The 23,586-nt window shown below is 39.3% G+C and overlaps 1 protein-coding gene across 1 annotated transcript in view; it reads right to left on the minus strand.

Annotated features, from left to right (window-relative positions):
* The window catches only part of LOC124301652 (uncharacterized), a 310,056-nt gene extending 286,738 nt beyond the window's left edge, over positions 1–23,318 (minus strand). Inside the window, exon 1 of the mRNA XM_046756994.1 lies at positions 23,130–23,318. The gene's annotated coding sequence lies outside the window, so the exon portion shown is untranslated. The remainder of the gene's footprint in view (positions 1–23,129) is intronic.
* Positions 23,319–23,586: the final 268 nt, after the last annotated feature.

Here is a 23,586-nt window from a genome sequence, read left to right on the forward strand (position 1 = left end):
GGAGTGAGTAATATTTTACGAGCGATTTAAGTAACCGACCGGGCAACTTGCACCGCGGCACGCAATATAACCTTCTCCGTGGTTAAGAAAATGAAAAATCTCTTCCAGAACAGCGACGTTTATTAGAAAATTGCACCGCCTTGCGAGCGTGATTAATGCACGTTCACCCAGTGCAGCCATAGCGCCAAGAACATATCCCACGGAACTAAAATTATCTGAGAAAAGTTTTCTCCCTCCGAACGGTAAACGCTTGCCGAAGAAGAATTGCCGAACCGTTTAGAAAAGTTGAAAATGTATAAACCTACTCTGCGTCTGTTACAAAGAAATTATCCAGGTAAGGTTCGTTTCGTCGGTGATGGCGGGGTCCCAAAAAAATTTTGAAAAAAACAAAAAAAAAAAAAAAACAAATAAAAAGATAAAAAGAAACCGAAAAGGTGAGAACGGATCGAGGTATCTCAGGTTCCAAGACAACGTCTCATTCCTCAAAGCGTCGAGTGACGAACGTATAACGTAACTTCCTAACAAGAGTACGTTTCTCTTTCAACGAGCGAGAATTCTCTCCATCTCACAATCAGTCCACGATCCGAGCTGAGAGTGCAGTAAAATCTGAGAGCAGTCAACGCTCCGTTGTGGAAAACTGACCCAGATAATACTCAGGAATTACTCATCCAGACCGGAGCCTGCCCTGCACTCGGACTCGGCGGCACTCCTCCTCTTCCTCCTGTACGGTGTACAATGAGCTTTTATGTCAGCACATCGTAATCGTGCCGTAGGAGCGATCACCGTGTGCAACGTGTATTCCGCCGTCTACCGTGCACGTCGTCCACGCTTGTGTGCACATAAATACACGCCTGACTTCAGGCCTTGTTTCTACGTCGAGGGTGGAGCAAGAAACGGGAGACGGTAGTAAGCCGATACCTCGACACGCTTGCAGGTAAATGACCATGTTTCTCGGTTAATGCTGTACGTTTAGGTGAATCGAGATGTCCCAGTTGGGAAGAGTGTCTTAACCGGACAGTCGTCAAAATTATGTCTAAGGTTCGAATACCGCGAAAGACGTCTCTTAGGCATCGTTTTGATGACTTTGAGCTTTGAGCTTTCTGGGTTTTTAATGGAGCTAAAAAGTTGCGGAACGTCGATTCGACAAATGGCTGTTTAGTACGACAGTCTAATCATTTTGTATGTTCTTATAGGCCGTTGGATGATCGACAATAAATTAAAATAACACCGATTCTCTGATGTTTACAAGATTTTTTGTAATTTCAGTTCTAAAAATTCAGAACTTTGAACATTGCGCCGAGTGGAAGTTTTGTTTCACTTGAATTCATCTGATTCTATGAAATGACCAACTTTTGACAGCATTTTATTTTACTGAAATTTATTCAGCCAAGTTAAAGAAAATTTTTGTTGATCTGATAAAACGATTCGTCGCAAACTGGCAATAAAAAATATTCAGACGATTTTACCTCGTAATTACCTTACAAAATATTCGGTTCACTCGTAATAAATATTTATTGTTCCAGATAAATTTGTCATGTTTTTCTTGTAAGCCATTTCATTGGCAGCCCAAAATTGATCAATCTTTCTGGAGGAATGAAAATGTTCCTAAATTACCTGAATACATGAATTCGTTACTTGGTAATTACCGAATAAGGCTCAATCGAGAGTGTGAAATTTGACGCAGTAAGCAGATTAGAAGAAAATTATTTATAACGTATTACTTGAAATCTAATACATTGTTTCTTTAATATCGGTGTTAATGAAATCACTCGTCACTCCAGTAAGGATGATTTACTACCGTCTGAGTTAAAGTAATTAAAAAATGAATGAAAAATGGCTGTTCGGTACAACAGTCCAATTCTCTGACATGTTCTTAACCCCCATTGGATGATCGTCCGGATGATTCAGTTCCAACCGAGCACGTACTTCAGTCATGGATGAATTTCGCGTACTCGGAGAGCGAATGATTATATATAAGCTTTCTCCGCTACTCGGGGCGAGTCGATCAAACGCTTAATCTGAAAATCCGGAGCTGCATTGTCCCGAGACGACCGAAACGGCGAGTGCAGATCACCGCGACCTCCGACCCTTCTTACTCTCCGGTACATTCCCGCATCCGAGAAGGGCGATCGGGGAGGAAGACCTCCAGAAGCCACTGACGTCATCCGGACGTCGAGGAAGCGACTGACGTTGTCCGGGTCACGCTTCGACGGTCGGTTCCATGCACAAGGTGACGCAACGCCGGATCCGAAGTCGCAGCATCCCCTGAACGCAGTTATTCAACCCCAAAATGTCGAAGCTGTCACTCAGAATCAGTCGCCATTCGAAGCAGTGTTGCGAAATTTATCGGATTTCTTGGTGCATAATGTTACGTTGTTATTTATTTTGAGGACAAAGTTTGCGGGAAAGTTTTTGTCTTAGGTACAATTAGAAACGATTTACAGGCTACTTAAAATCTCGGGAACTCAAAAAACGGAACCAGAACTTGGTAGGATCGAAAGTTGAAATAATACGAGAAGATTTGTCCATTTTTACAGTGTTTCCAACTTAAAATCTTTCAGGCTAAAAATTATGTCATATTCGTTGTCAAAGACTGCTGAATGTGGACAAAGAAAATTTTGTACGACGATGGCGAACGATGAGAAAATTCCTTGCCCTTGTGATATCTTCGAAGAAATATTATTCTCACGTAGGAAAACCCGAGCAAGAATAAACGCCGGCTATTTTCATCGTTGTACTAATTCATCTGTCACCTGCGTTGTGTATATGTTGTCAGTTTGCAGAAACGAGAGTCTAAAGACAAAACGAGCTCAAAGAGACTTGGCGAATCACGAGTACGCGAAGAGTTGGAGAGATTGAAGTAGCGCAAAGAGATGAATACGTAAAAAAGAAAGAAAAGCGGTACAGGTTGAAGAATAATTGGAACGAGGGTAGAAAAAAAATTCATCTTCACTTACATTATCGGCGTAACAGAACGAGAGGAGGATTCTTGGGTACATCGTCTGCTCACAGATACGTCTAGTCTGTATATCTGCACACAAGACACGTCACGAATGCTTGCGAGAGCAAAACTACCACGACTTTTCAAACTAAGTACTAACTCGATGGACTAATATTCCTCCATAGCACTCAGGCTAGTTCAGTTTTATCTTAAGTATACCTTACGTTCAGTTTTCTCCGATCCTCCAAAGTTTTCGCATCAAATTTGTCTTGCTCCGAGTGGCCGGGACGCAAACAAACACCGTTGGTTATACATTCGAATAGTTTTATTAGCTGATCGAAAAGTTTCGGTCTTTCGACTTTTTGACGCGTCTTCTACCCGCGGTATCAGCGTCTCGGCCTTACGATTCTGGATACGACTGCATACGCGATCGGCCAGAAATGAATTGCGAACATTAGCCATGATTATTACTTCGGAGAATTGAAGCGAAAAATTATGGCACCAAGGTCGAAGTGCTAACTGTACCGATAAATTCGTCATCTCGCGATGCAGAGTGTAAAAAAATACGAGATATCGCGGGGTGGGGGAGGAGGAGAATTTGAACGGCGTAAAGAGTTGATTAATTCAAGGAAGAACAGAAGAACGGGAAGAGGAAGAGACGGAAAATGCCCAATTTATTCATTCTCATACCGGGAAATTATTAAATTTTCTTCACGGACGAACCTGCAGCGTTTTTTCATCGTCTGTCACCGGCCCGCTTATATGTATATACTTACCGACTAAACGGGGGTTGAAAGCGTCGAGATTAATTTCTGGACCGTCTATCAACGACTCGAGATCCGGAGCTTTCGCTGTGACGTCGTTTATCGGCTGCAGAAGTTTCTAACTATTCTCGAATAACGAGAGCTGGAAGGGCGTCATGAACGACGCGATATGGAAGGATTGAGAACCCATGCGAGCGCAAAGTAATAAAAGCTCCAGCCCTCAATCCAAACATCCTGTCTTTGGCTTGATGGGAGTTCAGCCGCGACTCCCGAGCCAATCGCATTGCTATACTCGGCTTATATGCTGGCGGATCGTGGCTCGGATTCACGAAATTGATATCAATCGGCGCTTCCCCGATTCTCGTCACGTTGTTTCTTTTTCCGTCTCGGATATACGCTGACTCGGAGAGCGCCTCGATTACAAGGAATTATATTATTTTTTGCTGCACATTCGTTCATTCGGTAGGAAGGAATTCACTCATTTCCTTTAAAATTAAAATATTCACACGAAATGCTTTCGTTTGAGTAAAGAAACGCTTTTTGGATGATTTTCAAATGCTTTGAAGGTGTTTCGAAAATTGAGTTTATTTTCTTTTCTTAAAAATTTACATTTCTCTCGCAATGTGGGCATGATTCTACGAAACAAATATCGGTAATCGATTTGTCAGAAAATGAAAATTGTACACTATAGTGTACAAAAAAGCGAATGGGTTTGCACGATATATCGGCAACAGCCGATCTTCCGGTCTTCTATCATCGGCTTTAACAAACCGGCAAACAACTTCGCATCGACGTGTATAAGTTTCCGAAAAAAATATAACTTCCGGGGATTATACGAATTGGGTAAAAACGCATCACTAAACATCAGCAATTCCAATCACGAAAAAACTGTAGGTTCTCCTACGCTTGGACGTAGAGCCGATGTGTAGGAAAAACTTTCAAATTGACTTCCAAGACTCTGCTATCAGACTGATCATACCGATCAGACACAGCGAGGATTGATTTCCGCTAAAACACCGTAGAAGCGACCCAATAAAGAAGCCTCCAATTTGTGAACCGAGTTGTTGACTCGGGAGAGTTGACACGTTTCCTTATTATTTGGACACGATATTAGGTCTAATCCAGACCCGGCACACACGCATGTTTCTCCTTATTTTTTACACGACGCGCAAACTGTGGGAGTAAACACGACGCGGTCCGGATATAAGCGACGCACCGCGTCATATTGACGTTTGGCGTCGATTCATAACCGCGGTGCCTACTAGGACAACATTGGCCGACGATCCATGGGGTTGGACATGTTTGGTGAGATAGGGTGCGTCCGTGATGTGAACGCGACGCGACATCTCTCGATGCTGATTCCACCGCCAGACGCGTCTTGCGGTTGGCGAAATACCCTGGCAGCTCCGGCTTATTTGATCTGGAATAATAAACAGCTAAGCGACCGCCGCCGCGACGCTTGGAATTTGATTCAGTTTGGCGCCCCGTGCGTGGATCTTGCCGGAGACTCGAAGATACGGTTTACCTCGGAGCTCGAGAACCGATCTTGATCGTTCTTCCAAGGAGTCCGGCCTGACGTTCTCGATATAAAGTCCCGGCATTCCTGCCCCTTTCATGTCGGATATACGCGGAAAGTTGGCGCCGATGAAGTTAACGGAGAGATTTTTTACGGATTATTTTATCGGAAAATCGTTGTTACCTTAGTCGAAGAAGTTTTCGCGGGTTACGTTGATTTGTTTTACAATTCGAGTCGGAGTGTTTCATTTCGATGTCAAATCGATGCTTTCGTCAACTTTTGACCGGTCGAGACACTTGGCTTGGCAAAAAGCTTGGAATCCGAACATCATTCAAAAGTCACTTCACGCGAAAAGGGTTGTTTCAGCTTTGAGCAAAAAATATCTCGTTACGACGGGATTTTCTTTGGACGATATTTCACGGAGACTAAAAAATGCTACGTTTCAAGTGTGAGCTTAAGAGAACGACGACGAAGATTCAGTGACCGAGGGAAAAAGTGTCCAGACAACAAAAAGAAGTATCCTTACTTGCGACGTAAGGTGATAAGTGATTTAACGAATGGATGAAAATACGCCGAATTAAAACACGGTTTTTAAATCTTTCCTCCAAACGACGGGCCGCCGAATCGTCGAGCAGGCGTGATATTACAGCGAAGCAGGCAATCCGCGAGCTAAACGGGCACTTAGAGGAAGGAACTGGAAGGTGGAAATAAGCATCGAGTCTCATCTCCCTGTCGGTGCGGTGGATATAAGGTATGTGTAAGGAAGGAAAGGACGTAAAGAGCGAGATTTATGGCGACGTGACGCAACGACGAAGACGGTGGGAACAACCTCGAACGAAATAAAAGTTGGGTAAGGTTAGGATAGATTCGAATTGTCGATAAGAGAGTAACGGACGGCGACGGGAATCGAAGAAACCGCTGAGGTTTACAGCCGCCTTTTATTCTCGTGTTGCACAACGGATTGGACGCGAATGTCCCTCGTGGAACGCAATAAAATCAAACTACGAATATTTGGCTCTCGATTTGCTGATATAGTTTGTCACTCGATCCTCAAGAAATCATCTCATTTCATCCAGTGCAGAAAACAAAGTTCGATAAATAATCAGTAAAATGAACAACGTAGACTTCCTTTTTTTTAAAATTCTTACCCTGTGACTTTTACGACTTATTGCTAGGATGTTTTGTGCTGTTAGAATCTTTCGTTCTATTTTTTACAACGGTTAGAGTGAAATTTTCGAATGTCGAACCAGCAGCGGTGCAAAAGCGAGGCAATAATTTGCATTGTATTTATGAATGCCGCGTGCAAGGCAAACGCGTTTAGGTAGACTGAAATGAATCAGTGCAGAAAAGTGAGCTGCGAACGGAACCGTATTTACTGTTCAACCACTGAATAATTGAAACGCTCTCTGTACACTCGTTGGAATCGTTGAATTAAAAATATTCCAATAGGGTAAAAATTATTCGCCGGACTCGAAATTTGCCGAGTATATGAATCCATTTTTAATTCCAAAGTAAAAAAAATCGTTTCATCATTACATATTCAAGATTCTTCAAATGAGAAGTATTTAAGTAAAATTCAATTCGATAAGTCAATTTTACATAAGTATAATTTTAATATCTTAGTGATCGATATTTTTGTTTCCCAACGCGTCGGAAAATCAATCGTGTTTTTTTTTTAATTCACGTGATCTGGAAATCGGAATCTCAGATCTAAACCGCGTTACGGAATCGGAATGCGTAAATGGAGGCTGCAACCAGATTTCACTGTATATTAAAAATTTCGCGTCTAGGTACCTACCATAATTCTATCCCACCACCGGCTAGCTGCCTGCATTCGTCGAAACGCATAAAACATGAGCGAAAGAGATTCACGCTACAGGAAGCAGGCCAGCTGATAAATTCTGCTTCCAATGGTACGTAACGTATATGGTTCACATTTATTTATGTATAATACATGTATACGTAATATACGTACATGGTTAATATACATAAGTTACTATTCGATCGAAATGTTATGCGAATAAAATCCTCGCAAGATTTTTTCAATTCTCAAATCGAGAGAAATTTTCTATACGTTGGTAAAAATAAGAATAAATAAAAAATGTTACGCTTCAACAATGGTTGAAAATAATTCTTTAACGCGGGCACATAAATTATGTTAAATTTATTTTACCAAATCTGTATGCAATTTAGCAAGAAAAATTCACAATTCATCTTATTGCGATTGTAATAATTCGAATACTTACACTGAGAAGAATTTCATTTGCTATAATTGCTAGAAGAATTCGGTAAAACAAGTATCGTTGAAAAAACTGTTCAAATATTGTGGGAATTACGAAAAACGAGGTACACGATCCTTTTTTGGTTATTGCAACGCAAAATCAATTTGTTCGGTTTACTCTAATTTTTTAGTTAAACAAGACTTTAACGTCAATTTATCGTTGCACAAGCATTAAATTTTCGTAACGGTTGCAAGAAAATCTAGTAACAGTGATCGTAATGAGAAAGAATAGTAACGAATACATACTATAAGACTTTTCGGTAACAGCTAGAAAACTAATTTTCATTTTCTACCTAGAACTATAATTTTCGATTGTGGTAAAAAATGAAAATACTTAAGGACTGAGCTGTAAGCGCAAATAAAAATTTCTCTCGGTGTACTTAAGTATATATTCGATCGATAAGTAAAATGGACGCCTATATGAGAATTTGGAAACTTTTCATTGATGAAAAGTGTAACGGCGATTTCGATATTACACCAAATCGCAACGTGCACGGATTTTTCGGTTCAAAGTAAAAAACTTTCACATCGTAGAGGCAACAAAGAGAAATAAATATGTGAATTTGCCGGCCATGAGGATGGATTTGTGGACCCCCCGTAGAAAATTCATCGAGCGAGCCCATAGAGACGTCCATGTATGGATATCCTAGCCGTGCCCCCCATGAAGGAGCGACTGAGGGGGCACGAGGGAACTGTGAAACCCCTCCCGCTATAGAATGAATGCTTGAATTTATTCACACGCATTGTCGATGCACGTGCGTAGATTTTCTGCCTTAGATGCGTGGCTAAAATCCAACAGGAAACCAGATACCCGGGACCGAGGGTCCGGGACGCCTTCCTAGATCGCCACGCGCCGCCTGAACCTCCGCCAATTGATTATCACTCCTTCGCACTGTGTATATAGATTCAACAAATTGACGTATTCACAGATAGGAAAAAAATTGCCCTGCCACAATTCTCGGGAGAATATTTTTCAGATTCAAAATATTCATCGCGTGATTCAATCGTTACGAATCCAAAATTCGCCTCTATCACATGTATAAGTCATCGTAGGAAATCAAACGCATTTAAACTGAAATTATTGAATTGGGTAAAAAAGTTTAGTCTATCCTAGGTTTTCAGATTTTAACTATCCTTTATAGGTATGAGAGTTGCGATTTAAATTCAAGCGATGGCTGTCGTGAAAAATTGACAATTTTGCCAAACAACGAAGTCTTTTTCACCGCGAAATTTTCATTTTCATTTCACCAAAAAATCGTCGTCGTAACTAGCCGTGATAGCGGTGAAAAACTTGTGTGTATCGAATTTTATCCTCTGGCTGTACGCAATTTTCCTGAATTTTTGCGACCCGGAAGGGTGAAGTTCGAGCTTCAACGTTGCAGGATTTTCGTATAAATGTACGTTGAAACGAGCTTTGTCACGAGGATCATCACACGGCCATTGGCTTCGCGCTGCTGTGGAGTTCTGTACCAAAACTCGAAATTGAGATGGATTTTCGCCGTTTCAATTTGTTCCCCCATTACGCAAATATTCCGACTCGTGTCTCGTGCAATTTACGTTCCACGACGCAACCGCGTTTATCTAGGGTAGGTATAAACGCAGCTTTACGGACCTACGAATGCGAAACTGTAAACTGCGTTCAAGAATTGAATATTGCAAATTCGAAACGAGCTGAAAATTTTCACAAATTCATTTCAATTTTTTACACTTTATTTACGCGGATTGTATTTATACAACCGACCACCTGATTTATACAGATGCTGAAAAATTCAACGACCCAATTACGTAATGCGCACATCGCATGATAAGAATCGTAAAATTTGATTGATAGTTCACTGCGTAAATCCATTACGAATACATAGTAAAGTGGGTAATACGATATGGTTGGATAGGTACTAAAAATCGACCAGAGCTCTGACTCAAAGTTATTTATCGGATGTATTAACAGCGCTGTCATTATGAATTACAGAAAGAAATTGTCGGTAAGAATAATTGATAATCAAACCACGGTTTTTTGTGCCAGAAGACCGAAGCTGATGAATAATTTTTCATTCGGCACAATCGAGCGATAAAAAAAAAAAAAAAAAAAATAAATGGAAGACTACAGAGTGGATAGTTGTACGAAACTATTGGTTGGATCGTGCAGCAGCACACTTTTGAAAGAGTTATTACGATGCTCGCGAAGCCTGAGCCGAAATCAAACCGCCAGTACATTTTTCATTTCCGATACTCACGAAACGACGAGACAAACGCGTTGTCGTCGAAATTATTGCGGATCGTTTGTTGAAAGAACCGAAAGTCGAAATTGCTTTTCAATTGACGATATTTTTCAAACGATAGCTTTCCGCATCGGCCGTATGAGAGAGACACGATATCTCTACGATGTAACAAGCATGAAACGAAACGTGTTAAACAATAACGATAAAGATTCTCCGACATAAAAATTGTTTCAACTCGATACTACTGCTCGATCATTTTTCTGTTTTACAAAAGCAGTTTGACTGCGACTTATTTCAGCCGTATTACACACCCATTCTCAGAGGTATCTACACCTCGTTGCGCGTATACGTGAAGAGCTTTCAAATTGTATCGGAGGAAAATGTTATCGTGAACTCGGCTCGAGCGCGAGGGAATTTCAGAGCTCATAACTCGCAGCCACCGCATCGAGAGGGAGATTTCGAACGGGTGTTCCAAGCTTATCTCGATCCCCTCGCAGATACGAACTTTGGACCGATTAGAAAAACGGCCTGCCGTTTTTATTTATTTTATTTCAAACCCCAAAGAGCTTAACTCGTGGAAATATTTTGAAAAAAAGCTTATCGGTTGGTTGTGGTTAAATCTTGCAACTACGTTTTATTCGTCTCTTCGCAATTTGTGGAAGGGAGGAATGTAGGCTACGTTAAACTTCGTTTTTTACTTACATCTAGAAAGCAAAATCTAAGATAAATAGATTATTTTCCCATCCAGACGAACCGCGTCGCGATCGATTTCGTTCAACGATTATTCATCCACTTGTGCGTCTCATATTCGAAAAGAGAAGATCTTGTGCGTTACAAACGAGGAGATACGTTGTGCGGTACACAAGACCGGGTTTTAAACTGTTCTCGATCGTAATCAATAACCATTAATCAATGGTGCGATAACCTCGCCTCACAGGATCGTTAATTACGTTTATGTCCAACGTCAGAGTTGATTAGAGCTAGCTGTTTTGGGTACAGAGTATATAACAGCGATCATATATCCAGGCATTAAAGCACAGGTATGCGTATTTGTTACACCATCTATCACATCGCTCGTGAAGAAAAATTAAAACCTTTGTGTAACATATCCAGTCACTGTAACTCTTGTGTAGTGTCTAGCTATAAATACGTGGAAGTTCGAATCTGCTCTGCGGGTTACAATCGACGGCAATTCTATTATCATTCTGATTTCTCACAACTGTATCAAATTGGACAAAGAAAGATGAGGCGTAAAAATAAATTATGCTTAAAAAACTACTCGACTTGGTGCAAAATCATAAAAATTAGTATTATTATACGAATTGTACGATTTCGAAATATTAAAAATTATTTATACAGAATTTGAAAGACAAGCTACGTGTAATCGGTTCTAATTTTAATATTGGAATGGAACGCTGAGAAATCTGTCGTCATCGATATTGTGAACGTGGTAGCGAATAAATCTTACGATTAAAGGGAAAACTGGGAAAAGTCAGGAAATTTTGAAAATACGACTGGAATTTTTAGTCAATTCTGAGAAATAAACTCGTTCTTATACAAAGTACCGTCGATCTCAAGAAAGAAAATATTGCACTCAAAATTTTGTTTCGTCGCACGATTTCATACATTCTATGTACAATTCTTGATACCTTTTTCGATTTTTTCATGTTTCTTGCGGAAAATCGCCGACTGTTCGTGATAATTTAGTTCCTTGGTAATATTGAAGATAAAGTATTAAAGTGTCAAAAAATTGTCACTAACCAGCGGCATATTTCATGAAAAGTTACTGGAAAAATTCTATTTTCAGGCTGGAATGATTGCCTGAAAAAGTCAGGGAATTTCAGATTCCAAGAAAGTAATTTTTCCGTCGAACTCATAACACACACAGATTTTCCCCCATTTCGTTATCAGAGATGTCTGATCGGTGCCAATGAAATTCGAGACGCGGAGGGATAATGGGCGTTCAAATCCATCCAAAGTAGGCTGTGACTGATGGTGAGGAGCGTAGAAGCATAAAAGTATAACACAGCTCGAAGGCACGAAGTAACCTGAGCGTTGCAGCTAAACAGCACCATGAGAGACAGGAAGCATGGTTATGCGTTTCGTTTTGCACGACTAACCCTGAAATTATGCTAAACCAAAGCGTGCCTCCCGGGATCGTTCTTCGGTCTGGAAAATCAGGCGACTTCTCTTCTCCTCTCCTCATTTCACGAGTTACACGGATGAACCGCAACTGGCGTTTTCCGATCAGACGCGCTCCACGCATCGCCATATTTCTCGTATCTTCCACTCTCACGGTCCGCACGCATCGCTTCGGTAATCCATTTTCCCGATTCCCGGGTCCTTGATCAACTTTGTTACCGTAAAAAGCAGCTCTGGCTCTAAACTTCAAGGAGCTCAAATATACCCAGGAAGAGAAGAAATCTTGTGGTCCTTCTTCGTGGTTCCTAAGTGCAGGCAACGCCTTCGCGATCCCGTTAATACACTGAGAGAAATTTTTAGTTCCGGTTACCGCTCAGTCCTTAACTATTTTCATTTTTTACCGTGATCGAAAAATATAGTTCTAGGTAGAAAATGAAAATTACTTTTCCTAGCTGTTACCGGAAAGTCTAGTGTCCGTTGCTATTCTTTCTCATTACGATCACTGTTACTAGATTTTCTCGCAACTGTTGCGAAAATTTGATGCTTGTGCAACGATAAATTGACGTTAAAGAAAAAAAAATTGAATTTCCAAAATCTAAACCGCGAATGGACACTCCTCGAACTTGAGTCGTCCCGGATCGCAATCTGAGCTACCTATCCATCGGAAGCTGATCACAGCAAACCCAGAGTCGTGGTTTTGATATACATTGATCAACCCGTCAGTCGTCCCAGAGTTGTTTATTCAAGGTGTCACGCAGCCGGGGAGCCGAAACGATAAAGATTAAAACCGCGGCTAGTAAGATAGGAGCCAATTCGAACCAGACACCTTCCGGGCTGCGTAACGAATCACACTCGATTAAACCTTCGCGCAGGATCCTGCAGCCTCCGGAGCAGCATTCGAAAAATCTCTCTGGCCACGTGACCAATTTTACGACTCAATAACGACTCACTCCGCGCCCATGAGGAACGTTAAAAATGTTTTGTCAAGCCCGTCGGGGTCGCCGGCGTAACGAGAGTACCTAAGGCCAGAGGTGGTACGTATGTGTAATCAAATTTTCAAACGGCTTCGACCCTAATTCATGCACCGCGGAACCCGGAATGAATCACGCTCTCCATGCAGGCTTGGACTATGTTTCAGGGATGTACGCGATCGTAAGAGTCACATGTGAGGACGCAGTCTCTGCGGATTGCAGACATCCATGCTCCGCTTGAACTTTGGAACGAGTTCTTTCTTCGAATGGAAGGAGGATAATCGAGGGCACGATTGAAGATCCTGGATCACGGTACATGTTAAAATGTGTGAGAAGAGTGGCTAGTCGAGTGATTCCAATTTTTAATAATCGCTATCAACATTCGCCTAACGAATCATCGAGGATTGTTGTATATCGGGTGAGGAGGAAGACTTTCAAGGATCGGTTCATCGGAGGGATCGAGTTGTGAGGTTGGGTTTCGGTGATACTGCACAGCCATCGTCGGCCTTCGCACTTTCATTATACACGTGGATATAGGTGCAGGGAATAAACCACTTTGGTGTACACTTATTCTTTTGTTCGTTGTTCGTTAGAACGGCGAAAGCTATCCGAGGGTAAACCGCGCATTGTTTAACAAATGGACTATGCAGGGTTCAAGATCACGGCTTGTTCCCGAATCCCCTAACCCTGAACTGAACTACTCGAATCCTTAGTTCTCTACGGAGAACTGCTATTATATTTCTCTCAGTGAGAGAAAAAGATATAGAGGGGGAGAGAGAGAGAGAGAGAGAGAGCGAAAGAGAATATTCGATTCGGTAAACGACAATGAGATCGATGTAAATAAATTTCAAGCAATTTTCACTTCGTAATATACGTTACTATATATGCTTTGCAATTCTTACCCGCTTCATCAAAAATTCACAAAGATTTGAATAGAATGAAATGCAAAGCTGGTCAAAAATTACCTTTCGTCGGTTTCTGAAAATGACTTTTTCAATTTCAAACAATATCTATACAGCGGAATTGAATTCAATATTTGGATACAAAATCGCGAAACGCGGGATCGGAAAAAAAAAAGGAGGAAAAAGTTATCCAATGAAGAGTCTTCATCGATGTAATAAACCGCATTATTGAGTCTACCGCGACTGTAAAATATACAAGGTACAATTCGCGTTTATCCGTGAATCGCGGTAGTCGAAGAGATCGGTGTATGAATTGACCTGAAATTAATGTAGCCGCAGGCATCGAATGAGAAATATAACAAGCAGAGAAGACAGGATAGAGAATATCACTCGTCGAGTTTCATTGAGAAGAGCGCTCCGCGGCTGAAGATAAGTGGCAATAAATTTTCCCTCTCAGTCACCCGTTCTCCCTCTCTCTCTCTCTCTCCCACCCCCCCCCCCCCCTCCCCGCCATTCTTTCCTCGATCATCCCCCGAGCAGCACGGTATATGCACAAGAATCTTTTGCGGTAGAAACTCATTTCGCGACCAAGTTGATACTACGGGAGCTTAAACTGGCATCAGCTAGCCGAGCTATCATCGTGGAATATCGCCATTTACACCTTAATCCAGATATTAATCTTCATTTGTGGTAATCAGGCGCAGCTTCCTAGGAAGAATCCTATATACATTCATATAATGGTAGAATTAGATGAATCGCAGATACAACGCTTTAAGGTATGCAATTATCGGCTGTATTTAAACCTTATGGTGACACCTGGCATCAAAAGTCATTGCGTAGAATCAGAGATGTCGATTCTAATAGCTTGAAAAAATTCGGGGATACTCTTTGTTATATTTCAATGCGAATCAGTTATCTTTAGCAGAATTAAACTTTGAATACGAATAAAAAATTTCCTGAAACAACAAAACACCTGAAAATCTGTACCGTTCTACGAAAAAAAAATCGTAACTCATTAAATATTCTCTATTTTTACATTTAGATAAAAATTGACTGAGAACCTCTTAAGATACAGATATTTGAGAAAAAAAATATGCAGACATAGCACGATGAAAAAAAAGTTATTATTCGAATGAGTGAAGTTAAATTTTTGGAAAAAGAATGATTCAACGATTTTTGCGATATTTCATTATCTATCTTTGAAAAAATTCAGATTATTTTTTTATGTCTTCATTGTGAAAAACTTCATTTGTTGTAGTAACTAGAATAATTCAGTAAAACAGGTATCGTTAAAAACCTGTTTTAATATTGTTGGAATTACGGAAAACGAGGTACGCCTAACCATTTTGCGCTATCGTCGATTCTTTTTTGGTTATTGCAACTCAGAATCAGTTTCTTCGGTTTACTCTACTTTCTTAGTTAAATAAGGCTTTAACGTCAATTTATTCTTGCACAAGCATTAAAGTTTCGCAACAGTTGCGAGAAAATCTAGTAACAGCGATCGTAACGAGAAAGAATAGTAACGGATACTAGACTTTCCGGTAACAGGTAGAAAACTAATTTTCATTTTTTACCTAGAACTATATTTTTCGATCGCGGTAAAAAAATGAAAATAGTTAAAGACTGAGCGGTAACCGGAACTAAAAATTTCTCTCAGTGTTCCGTGTGGAATTTTCGTTAATTACGTAATAATCTATCGAGACAATGTCACTGGGGACCATGACTAGGCTCTATGTACAGTTCGCCTAGCTCTGCTTTACTGTCCGTCTAGCAAGTCACAGAGAAAGTTATACATATAATACATGTATAATATATGCATAATATACGAAACGTTTACTGCTGAGGGTATACATTTGAATTTTTACGATTCCCACCTTTCGTTTTTTCACCTGCAAGGTTCTTTCATTTTTTTTTTTTTACAATCCAACCTGCACCGAGAGCGCGCGACTTCTGCTGCACTTGCGGGTTAAAAAAAATTTCATACTCTATTAATTAAAATTTTAATTGAAGAGCCCTAGGTTCACCCGGTGCACTGCAATACCTACGGCTCGAACACACGCTGCGAAACTGGTGTTTGTAGATACGTGAAACTCTTCGAAAGATGGAAATTAATTTTTCAACAGTGAGAAAAATTTTATTTGTCACAGTTGCCAGAAATTGTTTTAGTCAAATTAGTATCGTTTTAATAACGCTTTGAATATTTTAGCAAGATTGGCAAAAAAAAAAAAAAGACATAAAAAATACAGTGCCGGTAACCACAATCAGGAGGAAGGAAAGTAACGTATAAAATAGATTCTCGGATTACCGATACAAAATTGATTTTCATTTTGTATCCCGAACTGTAATTTTCGATTAAAATAAACAGTTTAAAATGGTCAAGTACTGGATAATAATCAATACTAGATATGTCTGCCTGTGTGCGATTTGCGCATTTGTATATTTACATGTCCATTCTTTTTTATGCTTTTCGTGAAAAGCAATTTCGAGCTCCAGAATTTTTTTTCATTGTCAGCCTTAGCAACTCTTAAAAAACAATGTATGTGCGTCAAAGTAAATTGAAAAGATTGTTGCTTGATCAAGAGTCTCGGTAGGCCAGGAGTAAAAAAAAAGACCGGAAATATCGATCGATAAAAGGATCAGAATATCGATTTTCAAAACTGCGAAAATCTGATTCAGAAAATTTAAAAATGCAAAAAGTACAAGTACAAAAAATTGTAAATGTAGAAAGTCGAAATTAAAAAAAAATACAGAAGGATCAAAACGTAGAGCAGCAAAATCGAGAATCTATATACAATTCTATATTATCGAGAGGAATGCTAACGATTCTACACTTCGGCATTCTACGTTCTGACCTTTGTATCCTTTAACTTCTCCACAGTTCGAATTTCGACATTACTAAATTCTATAAACAAAGTTATCGCTTCTTTAAAAATTCTATATTGTGGCCCTTAAATTTTTTCACCTTTCTATATTTTTACCCCCACCCGTCTCAGCGAAGTCTCGAGTATATACCTCAGATAAGATTCTTGTAAACAATAAGTGAAAATAGCCTGCAGCCTTTTCTGCACTCGTAATGTAATTCTGGATGATACGCCGAATCACGATCCAACAGACACGTAACTCCTCTTCGAAGCCTCGAATTACCTCCGTTGGCCAAAACCGGCCGAATCTGTAACTTCCGACATTATCCAAATCCGGGCTTGCGGGCTTTCTTCCTTCGTTCCCAACGGCGAGCCTGCAGCGATGAACAACCCGAAAATCAAGCACTGACGATAATTGCGCTAAATCCACACCGCATTAACTTCGCTTCCGTTGCTCTCGACTCGCAGCAATATCCGCCGAACTCTACACCGAACAGACTGTTTATGCTGGTCGTATTTAATTGGCGCACTCATTGTTAGCGGTTTGTGTTTCATAGATCTGTAGATACGTAATACGGAAAACCGTTTCCCAGGTACTTTAACCACCTACTCAATTACACAGAATTCCACAGATCGATTGCAGAACGAAAAATTGATCGCCATTCGTCAAACTTGTGTGGACTGAGAGAAATTTTTATTTCCGGTTACCGCTCAGTCCTTTATATCTATTTTCATTTTTTACCACAATCGAAAAATATAGTTCTAGGTTGAAAATGAAAATTAGTTTTCTGGCTGTTACCGGAAAGTCTGGACATATTTTCTTGTAACTGTTACGAGAATTTCATGCTTTTGCAAGACTAAATTGACGTTAAAGCCTCATTTAACTAAAAAAGTAGAGTAAACCTCAGAAACTGATTTTGCATTGCAATTACCAAAAAAGGATCGACGATAGCGCAAAATGTTTAGGCGTAGCTCGTTTTTCGTAATTCCAGCGATATTCAAACAGTTTTTTCAATAATACCTGTTTTACCAAATTGTTCTAGTTACTGTAACAAATGAAATTTTTCTCAGTGTAATGCTGCAGAATTTATATTTTTTTTTAGCCTCATACCGTAATTCGTGCACGATATTGAGAGTTAAACGACAAGTGCAAAACGAGAAGCGGAAACGATTCTACGGAAAATCGTCATCTTACAATCGTACAATCCAAGTAGTTTCGTCTTATTCGGTCACTCTTCTGCTGCAGTGCAGCGAGTTTTGCGAAGCTTGTGTCAGCATGAAAACTGAAAATGTTCCACCGTGACGTATTATGCGTAATATGGAAGACCGTATGATTATGGGGAGATATGTTACCTTAATTACCTTAATTTCAAGTACCGAGAAATGTAGCTTCCGATGCCACCTGACGATGACAGAATCGCAGATCGTGACCAAAACTTGTCACTTAATTCCTTAATTCGGAATACTCGTGCTTTTCAGAGCAATTTAGAGTGTAAGGGCAAAGGTTGACGGTCCTTAAGAAAATGGAATGGAGAATAAATTATCCAGCAGTATCGACCGTCAGAGAAGCTCGACGATACCGGCGTGGTGTAAACTATAAATAAAGAATTCTTCGTCTGTTGGACGATAAGAGCTGGGCTTCAGATAAGTCCAGTTTTACAGTTGAGTAAACCTGAGTTATTTACGAGCTTAGCTTACAATCGTAAGTATCCTAACATTTTTGTGGGAGTATAATGTATTTCTTTGAGTCAACGTCTGGAAGTCGAGTCATTGAATAACGATCGATCATGTTTAACTCGAAACGAATTCCAGGATGAATTTTTGTGTTCCGTGTTCTTTTTTCATTGAAACTTTTTTACGCCGTTAACAACGCGTAACTAAAATTCCCGGACAAGCTTCAATACCGAATACGGGTTGCAGGTATCAAGTTTCAGAGGGAAAACTGCATAACACGAATTACGGGGCTTGCAGAGAGTTGTTAGGGAATTCCGCGGATAATATACCTGGTGAATTTTCCCACACACCGCGATACGCATTTTGTAATTAAATGAATATTCGTTCTATTATTGTAACGCGAGAGGCATGGATGTTATTTTATCCTCGTCGAAAATAAAGTTGAATATCATGAAACTACAGCAGCGAGTAAAACGCAAACTGAAAACAAAACGAACATTGACGATGGTTATTTTTCACAGAGAATGCGAAACAGATTCGCTGCAGTAATAATTATAATTTATACCAGAAATAAAACGCAACGTTTCCAATGTAAAGACTACTTCGTTATTCCGCTGAATTAACGAGGCAGTGGAAATGTGTTTAAAAAAAGCTCGATGAAAAACAAGCAAGAGTATTTAGAAAAATTGAACAACGGTTGAACTTGAGAAAATTTATGCATTTCAGGATTTTAATTAATAATTTTAATGCACAATCGGCCGATAGTAATTATCGCGCTTACGAATTTGCGCCGGTGAGCTTAAACGGTTAATCTGACGCTGTTTGAATTTCGAACACACGAGTAGATTCGACAGATTTCTAAGGGAATGTGATTGTGAATCCGTCCGGATCCAGTCTACCGGATATTCGTGCCGACGTACTCGGCTAAATGCGCGCCCGATTTTCGGAAGGGTTCGAATATCAATGAACATCGGTCCTGCCTATTGAACCGACGATGTATCATAAAGGCCTGGATTACGAGAGCAGGTAAACCCTTTGCGAATCTCCAGCTACATCGCGTATTCGAATAAGAAACGAACGTTGCGTTTCTGAATCAACGAATAGAAAGAACCGATCGTCGATTGTTGAAAAACATTGCAAAAGTCGCGTAGTCAAAATCGAAAAGCAAGGAAGGAAAGAGAAGATTTCTGGGACGTTTCAAGTGAATCTTTTGTTCGGAGTAGAAGCTCAGAGAGCCCTGCGTGGACCGACTAATAAATGATATCTGACCACCCCGGGGCACAGCTTTATCCGTCCTAATGAGTCGAGGACAAATTTATAAGGAGGAGATAGGATCGAGAGCGTGGCCATAGTATCAATCGACGGACATTAATCTTCGATAAACGCGGTCTACGTGATTTAGGGCTCGACTTTGGTGCCGATCGAGCACGGTTCGGAAATTTCAGAACCTTGGTTCACGCGGAGAAAGAAGCTGAAAACGTGAAGAACTACGCCACACGATTAAAATAATCGATTGATGGATTAGTAAAAAAAACAAAAAAAAAAGAAAAAGAAAGAAATAAAGAAACAGATTAATTACAAGAGCTGATTAATTGAATGATAGGAAAAATATTCAACTGAAAAAGCTGATTAAACGTTTTATCAAGATAACAAATTACCGAATGAGATGATTCGCGATGATCGATGTGTTGGAAAAACAGTCGATTCGAAGAACTGATTCATCGATTAATCGAACATCCCTGCATGTAATACAACTCTGGATTTTAGAGGAAGGATCAATTATACTCGTAGACAATTTTCATTCGTCGCGAAAGAACGTCATCGAGTAAATCTATTGAGATACTTGAATTCAAGTTTCTAGTTGAAAGGCAATCGCTTTGTAGGAAAATTAACCAAACGTAACTTCATTATATGACAACCGTTGCATCCTGACGACGACCAACTTCCCAGTTTATAGATCATGTTGAAGTTGGTAACGGTTCATGTTTAGGGAAAACCGGAATTATTTGAAATTCGATGAACTGTAATAAAACAAAACATGCTCGTATTTTAACATCTTAGTTCCTTGAACGTCATTGTAAAAATAAGTAAATAGTTATATTTACACGAACTTCAATCTCGTGTTTTTAGCTCGTTTCGGTTTGTGTAACAAATTTTGATACGAATATGACCAGGTTTGTTATTGTAAAACTTGATTCACTGTGTGAAAAGTATGAAAGTCACTATGGCAATTTTAAAATATTACCCAGTAGTTTCGATGCTCGATTTTTTAGTCAAGAATCCATTAAAGAATCTCGTTCATACGCGATTGGGGATGAAAAATATTCTTCATCGTGAGTAAAAACTCTGACGAAGAAGAAAAACTAAAATTATCTATACTGGATTGAAATGTATTTTCCTACAATCACAAGTACCTGATAATTGTTTTATTATACTCATTATCGACGATGAACAAAAATCTGCCCACGAATTTTTGCGCGAAGTAATTTTCTAAAACATCCCTTATATTCAAATAACGATATTTGATGGAAAACAGTAGTTTCCAGAAAAATCTGTTCGACATTTGTTCACCGAATATTTTAGAAAAATTATACACGTAAAGTTTTGTTGGGATATTCACTCCACGAAACTTCACATGCAGCGAATAAAGCAGTGCAGAATCCTAACAAAACCAGTGAAAATACAACATTCGTAAAAACGTACGAGAGCTTCTCGTTTCGTCTGCCGGCTTGGCGGGTGGATATTTTTGAATTCTTTTTGTTCTCGATTCTATTCCAATTTTTGTAATTTTAATTTTTTTTTTTTTTTTTTTTATTATTACTCTCTCTTTCTCCAACCACCGCCTGCGGTGAAACAATAAACCCTCGATTCGGGAAGCAATTCTTTTCTTTCCTTTTTTTGTACCGTTCGCAATGTGTATTTACCCTCTCCGCCCGTCAGGAATACATGCATGCAGGGCAACGTTCGTCCGAAACGACATTAATCCGCTCATTCGGTCACACATTCGCTCTTCGCTCTGCCGGAAATACTTCTTCACGCAGATACGAGCCAAAATACGACGGCAAGATTATTTATTATTGATAAATTTATTTTTTTAAACCGTATCAAAGAATTTCCTAACACGCATCGCGGACTAAAAAACTGCAATATGTTTCCATGTTATTATACTTGTTAAAATACGACAACATTCTTTACTCCTGTACCATCTACACCGAGTATTTGTTTTTTTTTTTTTTATTTTTCAAATTACCGATTATACCGATTTTTGTATCTAGTAGGTGAATAGAATTGCAAAAAGAAAAAAAAAATATAAAATATCTGGCATTCAAGCAGAAACATTTACCCGCAGATCAATTGTTTCTACTCAAAATCACCGTGCCCCGATTTTATATGGTGTGACATGTGGCGGTTTTGAGAATAACTGACGTGAATCGATGCTACAATCTTGAGATTTGAGGGATAAATAACGGTCTCAGCTTAGCAATTAGAGAGATTCAATAAATCGCGGATTTCGCAGGCGAAATACGAGGTATATATATTCATATATATATATATATACATATTGGTACAACGCACAGTAGAAGAACTGGGTGAACGAGAAGAGCCGAGGGCAGAAAAGATGAGGGGGGGGGGGGGGGGGGGGGGTGAACGGCGTGCCCATTAGTTTTAAAACTTTAGTTTCAATCCAGTTTTTCCCATTACGTTCATCCCCCGTAAAGCCGAGAGCTAAGAGGAGTTTTCGACCGAAAAATCAACCTGCGATTCGGTGAGGTAGGTTCGAACTTGTTGTACGATAGGTGAAATTGTAATATATAAGACAACGCGCGGAAAAGTTGCGAATGTTTGTGCAGAATAGAAACAGCAGAATTTGAGAATCAGAAATTGGACAATGTCGATGAGTTTTGATTGATCGGAAAAGTTTAATAGTTTGTATCTTGGAGGATAATTACAATAAATGTATTTAATGGTCCGTTTGTTAATTGTATTCGTGGAAAAATTTAAATGAGGTTGAAGGGATTTTTGAAAATTTGTTTTATTTGTTTCACTTTCTGTTCTTGGCTGAGGTAATATAACGCAGTGAATATCAATCTTGATGACAGGAAAATTCCGAACGTCAGTCAAATAATCGGTGAATTCTTCTTGCGTTATTTGACACGCGGACTAAGAAGAGATTCGGGGAAAATAACGCCCTAGGAAAAACTTTGGGTGAGAAAAGTTTTCGGTAAGTATAGCAATAAAGTGATTTAGTGGTGAATTTTTTATAGCTTACAGACGTTATAAGAATTCTTTTTCTGATATGTATTAACACTTAAAATAATGCATAAAAAATGTGTTAAACCTGACTAAAAGAAAATCTTACGAAGGGAAAAGTTTCGCCATACTTTTCAATATTCCAATATCGTGTTTACCTGAACGCGTATTGTTCAGTTGGATAAATTTATATCGAACGCAATCAATTTTTTATTGATTCGATCAAACGATTCGTTTGACGATGAACGGTAGCGTATTTGATTGAATAAGAACCATGGGTAAATATTTTTTTCCATGTCTGATGAATCGACGAATTTCTTCTTCTATTTTTATTGAGTTTATTTTGCGTCCGATCACACAAACAAATTTGACAATTCAATCGAATCGAAGTATGTAGAAATTTCATTTGCGGCTGATTGCGAGTTAAAGAATTTCACCGTTTCTAATAATCAACGTATCAGAAGCTTGTTCAAATTGTTAAAAAATGTTCAATTTTTGCTGTTCATCGCTCATCACTCAACATTACGCGTACAATTGTTCTGCGTATCTTTAAAACTTTACTGATTGCGAGCACGAGAAATGAGATACGTAGGCGATAAATGCTTACCGATTTTTTACTGCATCCGCATCTCTGCCAGCCATCGATTACAAGTCTTCATCCACATGTTGCGGCAGGATGAACGGAGTCCGTTGCAGCTATTACAAATCGCAATTGATGCTGTATAAATATTACATAAATCGATGCAACAAACACCCGAACTAACAAACTTCCCGCACTATCCAAATAAAACTGTATAATAGGTGTTAATATTATACCGACAATAAATAACGAAACTTAAAAACTTATATATTTTTTTTTTTTTTTTAGATAATAATTTTCAATTACGAATACATTGTATAATTATAAATCAGGTAGGAATGAATTATTCAATAAATTTATTAATTTATCAACATGAAATTCGTTTACGGTTATTAAATTATCGATTAGTGTATTATTTAAATTTGCGTAATTGTATATAACTATATCGCAAATAATACATCATCATCACACGACAATCACTAAT

Source organism: Neodiprion virginianus, chromosome 3, assembly GCF_021901495.1.
Source record: "Neodiprion virginianus isolate iyNeoVirg1 chromosome 3, iyNeoVirg1.1, whole genome shotgun sequence".
NCBI classification, from domain to species: domain Eukaryota; kingdom Metazoa; phylum Arthropoda; class Insecta; order Hymenoptera; family Diprionidae; genus Neodiprion; species Neodiprion virginianus.